This window comes from Cervus canadensis, chromosome 2 (assembly GCF_019320065.1).
Source record: "Cervus canadensis isolate Bull #8, Minnesota chromosome 2, ASM1932006v1, whole genome shotgun sequence".
Lineage (NCBI taxonomy): Eukaryota > Metazoa > Chordata > Mammalia > Artiodactyla > Cervidae > Cervus > Cervus canadensis.
Window position 1 is genome coordinate 10,996,808 of NC_057387.1, and position 13,012 is coordinate 11,009,819.

Consider the following 13,012-nt stretch of genomic DNA (forward strand, 5'->3'; position numbering starts at 1 on the left):
CAGCTCCTCTCATCTGTGCTACACCATACCTGACCATTACCTGACTTCAGGTGCCATTAAGTCTTATAGCTTCTTTTTTTCAGTGTCCTTTTATCTCTAGTGCACTCCCCTACAAATAACTTTTGTTCCTAGAAATGTTGGCTTCCCAGGGGCTCCTTGCTGGGTTCCCTGGGGTTGCTGGGTATGACTAGCACTCAGCAGAAGTCCTTCTGGGGTAGAATGTTGGGCACAGGAAAGCAAATCAGAGTAGCAGTATTTCTCAAACAACTTTTCTCAACTCTGTTACCCTGATCATAGGGCTCTAGAATTCAATCTCAGGAACATTGTGTCCTCTGGACAACTAGAATTTTTGCAAACTCCATACAGCTTTCTATGGTAAAAGATAACTCACTTTGCATAAATGCACATTTTAAGAGTCATACATTGAGCACTTAAGAAGTGAGCTTCATCTTTAAAAAAAAATTCCTGCAAGAATTCAGCTCTTTTTCTGATTAGCACTATATCCAAAGACAAAGAAGAAGCCACAGAGAGATGGTAGGAGGGGTGCAATCATGATAAAATCAAATCTTATCATACCGGGTGGATGACCCACAAACTGGAAAATAAGTATACCAAAGAAGTTATTCCATGGAAATGAAGGTTCTGAACCCCATGTTGAGCTTCATAGCCTGAGGGCCTGGCAACAGAAAGAGGCGTCCCCAGAGAATCTGGCCTTGAAGGACAGTGGGGATTGACTGCAGAAATTCTGCAGAACTGGAGGAAACAGAAACTATACTCTTGGAGGATGCACAGAGGGTCTTTTACCCACCAGGACCCAGGGAATAAAGCAGTAGCTTCATAAGAAACTAGGCCAAAATTCCCATTTAGTATTGGAGGGTGTCCTGTAGAGATGAGGGGCAGATGTGGCCCACTGTGAGAGCAGGAACACTGGCAGCAGATATTCTGTTGAGCGTTCATTGCCATGGGCTTTCCAGGAGGCTGCCATTTTTTCAATAAGACCTGACCCCAACCAACAGCTTGTAAGCTCCGGCGCTGGGATGCCTCAGACCAAACAACCAACAGGCAGGAACACACCCAGCAGTAGACAGGCGGCTTAAAGTATTCCTGAATAAACTGCTGCCTGATAACAAGCATAACCCCAGGCATGGCCCTGCCTACAATAAGGACAAGACCTATCTCCACCAACAATGAGTGGGTACATTCCTCCCACCAAGAAACCTGCATACACCTCATAGACAACCTCATTCACCAGAGAACAGGCAGCAGAATCTAGAAGAACTACAACCCTGCAGCCTGCTGAAAGAAACTAATCATAGAAAATTACACAAAATGAGACAGACAGCAGAGGAACATGTCCCAGATGAAGAATCAATATAAAACTGCAGAAAAACAACTAAGTGTAGTAGGAATATTAACACACTGGATTCATCAATGGACAAATCAACCAGACAGAAAAACAGTAAGGAAACACAGGCCTTAAATGACACTTTAAACCAAATGGACTTCATTGATATTTATAGAGCACTGCATCCAAGTTCAGTTCAGTTCAGTCGCTCAGTCGTGTCCGACTCTTTGCGACCCCATGAATCGCAGCACGCCAGCCCTCCCTGTCCAACACCAACTCCCGGAGTCCACCCAAACTCATGTCCATTGAGTCGGTGATGCCATCCAACCATCTCATCCTCTGTTGTCCCCTTCTCCTCCTGCCCACAATCTTTCCCAGCATCAGAGTCTTTTCAAATGAGTCAGCTCTTTGCATCAGGTGGCCAAAGTTCAGCTTCAACATCAATCCCTCCAATGAACACCCAGGACTGATCTCCTTTAGAATGGACTGGTTGGATCTCCTTGCAGTCCAAGGGACTCTCAAGAGTCGTCTCCAACACCACAGTTCAAAAGCATCAATTCTTCGGCATTCAGCTTTTTTTATAGTCCAACTCTCGCATCCATACATGACCACTGGAAAAACCATAGCCTTGACTAGATGGACCTTTGTTGGCAAAGTAATGTCTCTGCTTTTTAATATGCTGATAAGGTTGGTCATACTTTCCCTCCAAGGAGTAAGTACCTTTTAATTTCATGGCTGCAATCACCATCTGCAGTGATTTTGGATCCCACCCACCGCCCCCCTCCCCCTCAAAAAAATAAATAAAGTTTCTTACTGTTTCCACTGCTTCTCCATCTATTTGCCATGAAGTGATGGGATCAGATGCCATGATCTTAATTTTCTGAATGTTGAGCTTTCATCAAGAGGCTCTTTAGTTCTTTGCTTTCTGCCGTAAGGGTGATATTTCTCCCAGCAATCTTGATTCCAGCTTGTGCTTCATCCAGCCCAGCATTTCTCATGATGTACTCTGCTCCAAAAGCAGCTGAATATACATTTTTCTCAATTTCACATGGAACATTCTCCAGGATTGATCACATGATGGGCCAGAAAGCAAGCCTTCATAAATTTAAGAAAATTTAAATCATATCAAGCATTTTTTTCTGACCACAACACTCCGAGATGAGATTAGAAATCAGCTACAAAGAGAAATACTGTAAAACACACATGCACATGGAGGCTAAACAATTGGCCACTAAACATCCAATGGATCACTGAAGAAATCAAAGAGGAAATTAAAAGAGAAGTACCTAGAGACAGATAAAATCAAAATCATGACAATGCAAAACTTCCAGGATGCAGAAAAGACAGTTCTAAGAGGGAAGAGGTCAGTTTTCATTCCGATCTCAAAGGACAGCAATGACAAAGAATGCTCAAACTACCTCACAATTGAACTCATCTCACGCGCTAGTAAAGTAATGCTCAAAATTCTCCAAGCCAGGCTTCAGCAATACCTGAACCGTGAACTTTCAGATGTTCAAGCTGGCTTTAGAAAAGGCAGAGGAACCAGAGATCAAATTGCCAACATTCCCTGGATCATCGAAAAAGCAAGAGAGTTCCAGAAAAACATCTATTCCTGCTTTATTGACTAGGTCTAAGTCTTTGACTGTGTGGATCACAATAAACTGTGGAAAATTCTGAAAGAGATGGGAATACCAGACCACCTGACCTGCCTCTTGAGAAACCTGTATGCAGGTAAGGAAGCAACAGTTAAAATTGGACAAGGAACAGCAGACTGGTTCCAAATAGGAAAATGAATCTGTCAAGGCTGTATATTGTCACCCTGCTTATTTAACTTATATGCAGAGTACATCATGAGAAATGCTGGGCTGGAGGAAGCACAAGCTGGAATCAGGATTGCTGGGATAAATATCAATAACCTCAGATATGCAGATGACACTACCCTTATGATAAAAAGTGAAGAAGAACTAAAGAGCCTCTAGATCAAAGTGAAAAAAGAGAGTGAAAAAGTTGGCTTAAAGCTCAACATTCAGAAAACTAAGATCATGGCATCCAGTCCCATCACTTCATGGCAAATAGATGGGGAAACAGTGGCTGACATTATTTTTTTGGGCTCCAAAATCACTGCAGATGGTGATTGCAGCCATAAAATTAAAAGACACTTAATCCTTGGAAGGAAAGTTATGACCAACCTAGACAGCATATTAAAAGGCAGAGACATTGCTTTGTCAACAAAGGTCCATCTAGTCAAGGCTATGGTTTTTCCAGTGGTCATGTATGGATGTGAGAGTTGGACTATAAAGAAAGCTGAATGCCAAAGAATTGATGCGTTTGAACTGTGGTGTTGAAGAAGACTCTTGAGAGTCCCTTGGACTGCAGGGAGATCCAACTAGTCCATCCTAGAGGAAATCAGTCCTGGGTGTTCACTGGAAGGACTGATGTTGAAGCTGAAACTCCAATATTTTGGTCACCTGATGCAAAGAGCTGACTCATTTGAAAAGACCCTGATGTTGGGAAAGATTGAAGGCAGGAGGAGAAGGGGACGACAGAGAATGAGATGGTTAGATGGCATCACGGACTCAATGGACATGAGTTTGTGTAAACTCTGGGAGTTGGTGATGAACAGGGAGGCCTGGCGTGCTGCGGTTCATGGGGTTGCAAAGAGTCAGACACGACTGAGCGAATGAACTGATACTGATACTGAAGAGGGAAGGTTATAGCAATACAATCTTACCTTATCTCAGAAAAATCCCAAATAAACAAGTTAACCTTACTCCTAAGGTACCTGGAGAAAGAAGAACAAACCAAACCCTAAGTTAGCAGAAGGAAATAAATTATAAAGATTAGAGCAGAAATAAATGAAATATAGATGACGAAAACAATAGAAAAGATTAATGAAACTAAGTCAGTTCTTTGAAAAGATAAACAAAATTAATGAACTTTTACCTGGACTTATCAAGAAAATGGAGAGGACTCAAATCAATGTTAGTCATGAAAAGGATAAGTTACAGTGGATACCACAGAAATACAAAGGATTATACAATACAATACAAAGAGACTACTATATTATCACAAGCATCTATAGCCAACAAATTGTCCACCTGGAAGAAATGGACAAATTCTTAGGAAGATAAACCTTCCAAGACCCAAACAGGATGAAATAGAAAATATGAAAAGACAAATCACAAGTACTTAAATTGAAACAGTGATTTAAAAACATCCAATGGAAAAAAGTCCAGGATCAGATGGTTTCATAGGAAAATTCTGTAAGACATATAGAAAGGAGTTAACATCTATTCTTCTAAAGCTGTTTTGAAAAATCTAAGAGGAAGGAACACTCCTAAATTCATTCTGTGGCAACAATCACTCTGATATCAAAACCAGACACATATACCACAAAAAAAGGAAATCATAGGCCAATATCATTAATAATAACCCTGGAGAAGGAAATGGCAACCCACTCCAGTTCTTGCCTGGAAAATCCCCTGGACCGAGAAGCCTGGCAGGCTATGGTCCATGGGGTCATAAGAGTTTGACACAACTTAGTGACTAAACAACCACCACCATCATTAATAACCACAGATGCAAAAATTCTCCACAAAATGCTAGCAAGCCAAATTTGACAATATATTAAAAGAATCAGACACTATGATCAAATAGGAATCATCCAAGGGATGCATATATTCATCAATAACTCTAAATCAGTGTGATACACCACATTAACAAAAGTGAAGTGAAAGTCATTCAGTCGTGTCTGACTCTTTGTAACCCCATGGACTATACAGTCCATGAAATTCTCCAGGCCAGGATACCAGGGTGTGTAGCCTTTCCCTTCTCCTTGGGATCCCAACTCAGGGATCGAACCCAGATCTCCCGCACTGCAGGTGGATTCTTTACTAGCTGAGCCACAAGGGAAATCCCCACATTAACAAACTGAGGAATTAAAATTATGATTGTACTTCCCTGGTTTTCTAGTGGTTAAGAATCCTCCTGACAAAGCAGGTGACACGGGTTCAATTCCTGGTCCAGAAAGATTCCACATGCAACTAAACCCATGTGCCACAAATACTGAGCCCTTGCTCTAGAGCCCACTAGCTACAACTACTGAGCCCATGCACTACAACAATTGAGCCCACACATCTAGACCCCATGTTCTGCAACAAGAGAAGCCACTGCAGTAAGAAGCCCACACACTGCAACTAGAGAGTAGCCTTCACTCACCACAACTAAAGAAAGCTCTCATGCAGCAATGAAGACCCAGCACTGTGAAAAATAGATAACTAACATTTTTAAAAAATTTTAAAATATCATGGCATCTCAATAGATGCAGAAAGAGCTTTGACAAAACCCACCACCTATTTATGATTTAAAGAAAAAAAAGCTTTTTCAGGAACTGGGCACAGAGGCAACATACCTCAGCATAGTAAAGGCCAGATATGATAAGCCTATAGCTTGAGTACTATAACATCATACTCAACAGTGACAAGCTGAAAGCATTTCCTCTAAGATCAGGAACAAGGCAAGGAATTCCACTCTCACCACTTTTACTCAATGTAGTTGTTGAACTCCTAGTCTTGGCAATCAGTGAAGAAAAAGAAGTAAAGGGAATCCAAAGTGAAAAGAAGAAGCAAAACTGTCACTTTGCAGATGACATACTATAAATAGAAAATTCTAAAAACACTACCAGAAAAGTATTAAAACTCATCAAAAAATTTGATGAAATTGCAGGACACAAAATTAATGCATATAAATTTCTAGCGTTCCTGTATGCTGACAACAAGAGAAGAGAGAGAGAAATTTAGGAATCCCGTTTACCATCATATCAAAAAGAATAAAACGCTTAGGAATAAACCTACCTAAGGTGACAAAAGACCTGTACTTCAAGAACTGTATGACGCTGATGAAAGAAATCAAAGATGACACAAACAGATAGAAAGTTATACCGTGTTCTTAGATTTGAATAATAAATATTGTTGAAATAACTATACTATCCAAGGCAATCTACAGATTCAATGCAATCCCTATCAAATTACCAATGGATTATTCACAGAACTAGAACAAAAAATATTAAGTTTGTAGGGAAACACAAAAGACCTTGAATAGCCAAAACAATCTTAAGAAATAAAAAAGGAGCTGGAGGGATAAGCCGCCCTGACTTCAGACTATACTACAAGGTTACAGTCATCAAAACTGTATGGTACTGGCACAAAATCATATAGATCAATTAAACAAGGTGGAAAGTCCAGAAATAAACCTATGCACCCATGGTCAATTAACCTGCAACGAAGGAGGCAAGACATATAATGGAGAAAAGACAGTCTCTTTAATAAGTTTTGCTGAAAAAACTTGGCAGCTACATGTAAAAAAAAAATGAAATTAGAGCATTCTCTAGCCACAAAAAATAAACTCAAAATGTATTAAAGACCTGAACATAAGATTAGATAATATAAAACTCAAAGAGGACAACATAGGCAGAACACTCTGCTGTAAATTGCAGCGGTATCTTCTTAGATCTGTCACCTAGAGACATGTAAATAAAGACAAAAATAAACAAAAGGGACTTAATTAAGCTTAAAAGTTTTTGCACAGCAAAAAAGCTCCATAAAAATGAAAAGACAACCTACATAATGGGAGAAAATATTTGCAAGTGATGTGACCCACAGGGTTTAATCTCCAAACTATGCAAATAACTCATACAGCTTAATACCAAAGACACAAACAACCCATTTGAAGAATGGACAGAAGATCTGAATAGACTTTTCTCCAAAGAAGGCATACAGTGTATGGACTGGCCAAACAACACATGAAAAGACACTCAGCATTACTAATAATGGGAAATTATTTGAATTGCTACATAAATTCAAATAAAAACTACAGTGAGGTATGTATCACTTCACCAGTCAGAGTGACCATCATCCAATAGTCCACAAATAATAAATGCTGAGTAGGATGTGGAGAAAAAGAAGTTATCCTATGTGTTGGTGAGAATGTAAACTGGTACAGCTACTATGGAAAACAGCATGGAGGTTCTATAAAAACTAAAAATAGAGCTACCATACAGTTCTGCAATCCTACTTCTGGATATTTACTCAGAAGAAAAACATAATTTGAAAAGATACATGCACCCTATTGCTAATTCAGCACTATTTACAACAACTGAGGTGGAAGTTACTTAAATGTTCACTGACAGATGATTGGATAAAGATGATGTGGCTTATTTATGCAATGATGAAGTTTTCAGCCATTTAAAAAAGTGTGAAATAGTGCTATTTGTAGCAACATGGATGGGCTGAGAGATTTTCATATTAAGTGAAGTAAACCAGACAAAAACAATATAATGTGATGGTGCTCATATGTGGAATCTAAAAATAATGATGCAAGACACTTATTTACAAAACAGATGCAGACTCATGGTCTTAGAGAACGACAAGTGGCAAAGGGTGGGGAAAGAAACGTGTTGGAGTTTGGGACTGAAATGCACACACTGCTGCCGCTAAGTCCCTTCAGTTGTGTCCGACTCTGTGCGACCCCATAGACGGCAGCCCACCAGGCCGAATGCACGCACTACTCTATTTAAAGTAGATAACCACAAAGGACCTACTATGTAGCACAAGGAATTCTCTGTTCACTACTCCATAATAACCTAAATAGGAAAACAATTTGAAAAAGAAGAAATATATGTAAATACATAACTGACTCACCTTGCTGTACACTAAAAACTAACACAATACTGTTAATTAACAGCTCCAATATAAAATAATTTTTTAAAAACAGTAAAAAAAAAAGACACATCTAACTATTGTGGCTGCACCAGAGTGACATAAAATATTACTTATAAATATATAAGCAGACCTGAAGCTGACTGTGGCTCAGATCATGAGCTCCTTAATGAAAAATTCAGGCTTAAATTGAAGGAAGTAGGGAGAACCAATAGACCATTCAGTTCAGTTCAGTTCAGTTCATTCGCTCAGTCGTGTCTGACTCTTTGAGACCCCATGAACGCCAGACCCCCTTGTCCATCACCAACTCCCGGAGTTCACCCAAACCCATGTTCATCGAGTAGGTGATGCCATCCAACCATCTCATCTTCTGTCATCCCCTTCTCCTCCTGCCCTCAATCTTCCCCAGTATCAGCAGGTATGACCTAAATCAAATCCCTTATACTGTACAGTCTAGATGATGTATAGAGTCAAGGGATTAGATCTGATGGATTGCCTGAAGAATTGTGGACAGAGGTTTGTAACATTGTACAAGACACAGTGACCAAAACCATCTCAAATTAAAAGAAGTGCAAGAAGGCAAAGTGATTGTCTGGGAAGGTTTTACAAATAGCTGAGGAAAGAAAGACAAGATGCAAAAGACAAGGGAGAAAGGGAAAGAAATACCCAACTAAGTACAGAGTTCCAGAGAATAACAAGGAGAGATAAGAAGGCTTTCTTAAATGAACAAAGGAAAGAAATAGAGAAAAATAATAGAACAGGAAAGACTAGAGATTTCTTCAAGAAAATTGGAGATATCAAGGGAAACTTTCATGAAAGGATGGGAATGATAAAGGACAGAAATTGTTATGATTTAATAGAAGAGAAGGGATTTAAATCTATACAAGAAAATCTTGAAAGTGAAAGTCACTCAGTCATGTCTGACTCTTTGCAACCCCATGCACTATGCAGTCCATGGAATTCTCCAGGCCAGTACTGGAGTGGGTAGCCTTTCCCTTCTCCAGGGGATCTTCCCAACCCAGGGATTGAACCCAGGTCTCCTGCATTGCAGGTAGATTCTTTACAAGCTAAGCCACAAGGGAAACCCAAGAATCCTCGTGTGGGTAGCCTTTCCCTTCTCCAGTTGATCTTCCCAACCCAGGAATCGAACCAGGGTCTCCTGCAGTGCATGTGGATTCTATACCAAATGAACTATGAGGGAAGTCCCTTAATGACCTGGATAATCACAAAATTGTCACTCACCTAGAGCCAGACATCCTGAAGTGTGAAGTCAAGTGGTCCTCAGGAAGCATTACTATGAACATAACTAGTGGAGGTGATGGAATTCCATTGAAATTAAATAGAATTTTAGTTATTTAAAATTCTAAAAGTTGCTGCTGCTAAAATGCTACACTCAACACATCAGCAAAATTGGAAAACTCAGCAATGGACACAGGACTGGGAAATGTCAGTTTCCATCCCAATCCCAAAGAAGGGCAAGGCCAAAGAGTGTTCAAACTACTGTACAATTGTGCTCATTTCACTGCTTGCAAGGTTATGCTCAAAATCCTTCAAGCTAGGCTTCAGCAGTACATGAAACAAGAACTTGCAGATGTACAAGCTGGGTTTCAAAGAGACAGAGGAACCAGAGATCAAATTACTAACATCCATTCTATCATAGAAAAAGCAAGGGAATTCCAGAAAAATATCTACTTCTGCTTCATTGACTATACTAAAGCCTTTGACTGTGTGAATCACAACAAACTGTGGAAAATTCTTAAAGACCAGACCATCTCACTTGTATCCTGAGAAACAGGTATGCTGGTCAGTAAGTAACAATTAGAACTGGTCATGGAAGAAAGGACTGGTTCAAAATTGGAAAAGGAATACGTCAAGGCTGTATATTGTCACCCTGCTTATTTAACTTAAATGCAGAGTACATCATGCAGAATGCCAGGTTGGATGAATCACAAGCTGGAATCAAGATTGCCAGGAGGAATATCAACAACGTAAGATGTGCAGATGATACCACACTAATGGCAGAAAGTGAAGAGGGACTAGGTGGCCTCTTATTGAGAGTGAAAGAGGAGAGCGAAAAAGCTGGTGTATTGCTGATCCTGTTCACAGTGCTAGTTGTCTCGATGTGTCTACTGTGCACACAGTTCGCTGAACCCATGGTAGGCAAGGTGCAAGTTAAGAGGCTGGAAGAAAATGCGAGGAGCCATAGGAACTGCAACACGTTTATTCTCTCCTGGCTGGGACAGCAATCGTAGCTGCAGCTACATAACATAATACAGCACAGACCTTCAGTGTTTTTCCTTATTGTTCAGTCTCTCAGTCATGTACGACTCTTTGCAACCACATGGAATGTAGCATGCCAGCCTTCCCTGTCCTTAACCATCACCCAGAGCTTGCTCAAACTCATGTCCACTGAGTCATTGATGCCATCCAACCACCTCATCCTCTGTGGTGCCCTTCTCCTCCTGCCTTCAATCTTTCCCAGCATCAGTCTCTTTTTGAAAGAGTAGGCTCTTCTCATCAGGTGGCCAAAGTATTGGAGCTTCAGCTTTAGCATCAATACTTCCAATGAATATTCAGGATTGGTTTCCTTTAGGATTGACTGGTTCATTCTCCTTGCAATCCAAGAGACTCTCAAAAGTCTTCACCAACACCACATTTCAAGAGCATCAGTTCTTCGGGGCTCAGCCTTCTTTATGGTCCAACTCTCACATCCATACATGACTACTGGAAAAACCACAGTTTTGACTATACAGAGCTTTGTTGGCAAAGTAATGTCTCTGCTTTTTAATATGCTGTCTAGATTGGTCATAGCTTTTCTCCAAGGAGCAAGCATCATTTAATTTTATGGCTGCAGTCGCCATCTGCAGTGATTTTGGAGCCCAAGAAAATAAAGTCTGTCACTATTCCCAAGTCTGTCACTGTTTCCCCTTCTATTTGCCATGAAGTGATGGGACCAGATGCCATGATCTTAGTTTCTTGAATGTTGGATTTTAAGCCAGCCTTTTCACTCTCCTCTTTCACCTTCATCAAGAGGTTGTTTGGTTCCTCTTTGCTTTCTGCCATAAGGGTGTGTCATCTGCATATCTGAGGTTATTGATATTTTTCTTGGCAATCTTGATTCCAGCTTGTGCTTCATCCAGCCCGGCATTATTCATGATGTACTCTGCATAGAAGTAAATAAGCAGGATGACAACATACAGCCTTCATATACTCCTTTCCTGATTTGGAACCAGTCCGTTGTTTCATGTCCGGTTCTAACTGTTGCTTCTTAACCTCCATACAGATTTCTCAGGAGGGAGGTAAGGTGGTCTGGTATTCCCATCTCTTTAAGAATTTTCCACATCTTGTTGTGATCCACACAATCAAAGGCTTTAGCATGGTCAATGAAGTAGAAATAGATGTTTTTCTGAATTCTCTTGCTTCTTCTATGATCCAACGGATGTTGGCAATTTGATCTCTCTTTCCTCTGCCTTTTCTAAATCCAGTTTGAACATCCTGAAGTTCAAGAATATCTGGAAGAGCTTTTCTAGGTGAAGCTTATATATACTTACAGAACAAAAGTAGCCCATGGCCAAGTGAGTACCTCCTGACCTGCATGCACATTGCTATAAGTGATCTCAGCTGTTAGATAACCACGTGGAATCATTGGTTACAGAAAATGAGGTGAGATGCCATTGAGAGTGTGGTGCCAGAGAGACTGACTGGTGCCATCTTGTTAATTTCCCCACAGCTGACCTGAAACTCAGCATTCAAAAAACTAAGATCATGGCATCAGATCCCACCACTTCATGCAAATAGAAGGGGAAAAAGTGGAAGCAGGGACAGATTTTACTTTCTTGGGTTCCAAAATTACTGCAGACAGTGACTGCAGCCATGAAATTAAAGGTGCTTGCTCCTTGAAAGGAAAGCTACGGCAAACCTAGGCAGCATATTAAAAAACAGAGACATCACTTTACAAACAAAAGTCCGTATACTCAAAGCTGTGGTGTTGTCAGTAGTCATGTACAGATGTGACAGCTGGTCCATAAAGAAGGCTGAGTGTTGAAAATTGATGCTTTCAAACTGTGGTGCTGCAGAAGACTCTTGAGAGTCCTTTGGACTGCAAGGAGATCAAACCAGTCAATCCTAAAGGAAATCAACCCTGAATATTCATTGGAAGAACTGAAGCTGATGCTGAAGCTGAAGGACGTGAATTTGTGACTAAACAACAACATGAATACATTTTCTCATATACTAATGGGTGTAATTAGTCTTATTGTGGTGATCATTTCACTTAACACAAAAAGGTCAAATCATTATGGTATATACTGTGCTAGGCTTAGTTGCTTAATCATGTCTAATCTGTGCAACCCTGTGGACTGTAGCCCAGGCTCCTCTGCCCGTGGGGATTCTCCAGGCAAGAATATTGGAGTGGGTTGCCATGCCCTCTTCCAGAGGATCTTTCCAATCTAGGTAATGAACCCAGGTCTCCCGCATTACAGGTGGATTGTTTACCATCTGAGCCACCAGGGAAGCCCATTATGATGTATACCTGAAACTAATATAATATTTTATGTCAAATATACCTCAACAAAAGATATTTTCTCATCTTAAAAAAAGTAGTAGACTTAACAGGCCAGTGGAAGTGAGTACTGAATTTTTAATTTAGGGAAATAGTATAGACTTCATGAAAGCTGGGAGCACTCCTTACCTCATGCAAAGTTGATTTTGCACAATTAGGTCAAAAGGAGATGTTTCACTTGAATTGTTTGTGAGGCATGTTAAACTAAGCATTCTCAAGAAAAGAAATTCTCACTGCAGAAATGTATATGGGAAATGTTTGAAGTGACAGTGAGTTAACGTTTGGTGGTGGTGGTTTAGTGGCTCAGTCGTGTCCGACTCTTGCAACCCCATGGACTGTAGCCTTCCCAGGATCCTCTGTCCATGGAATTCTCCAGGCAAGATATTGCAG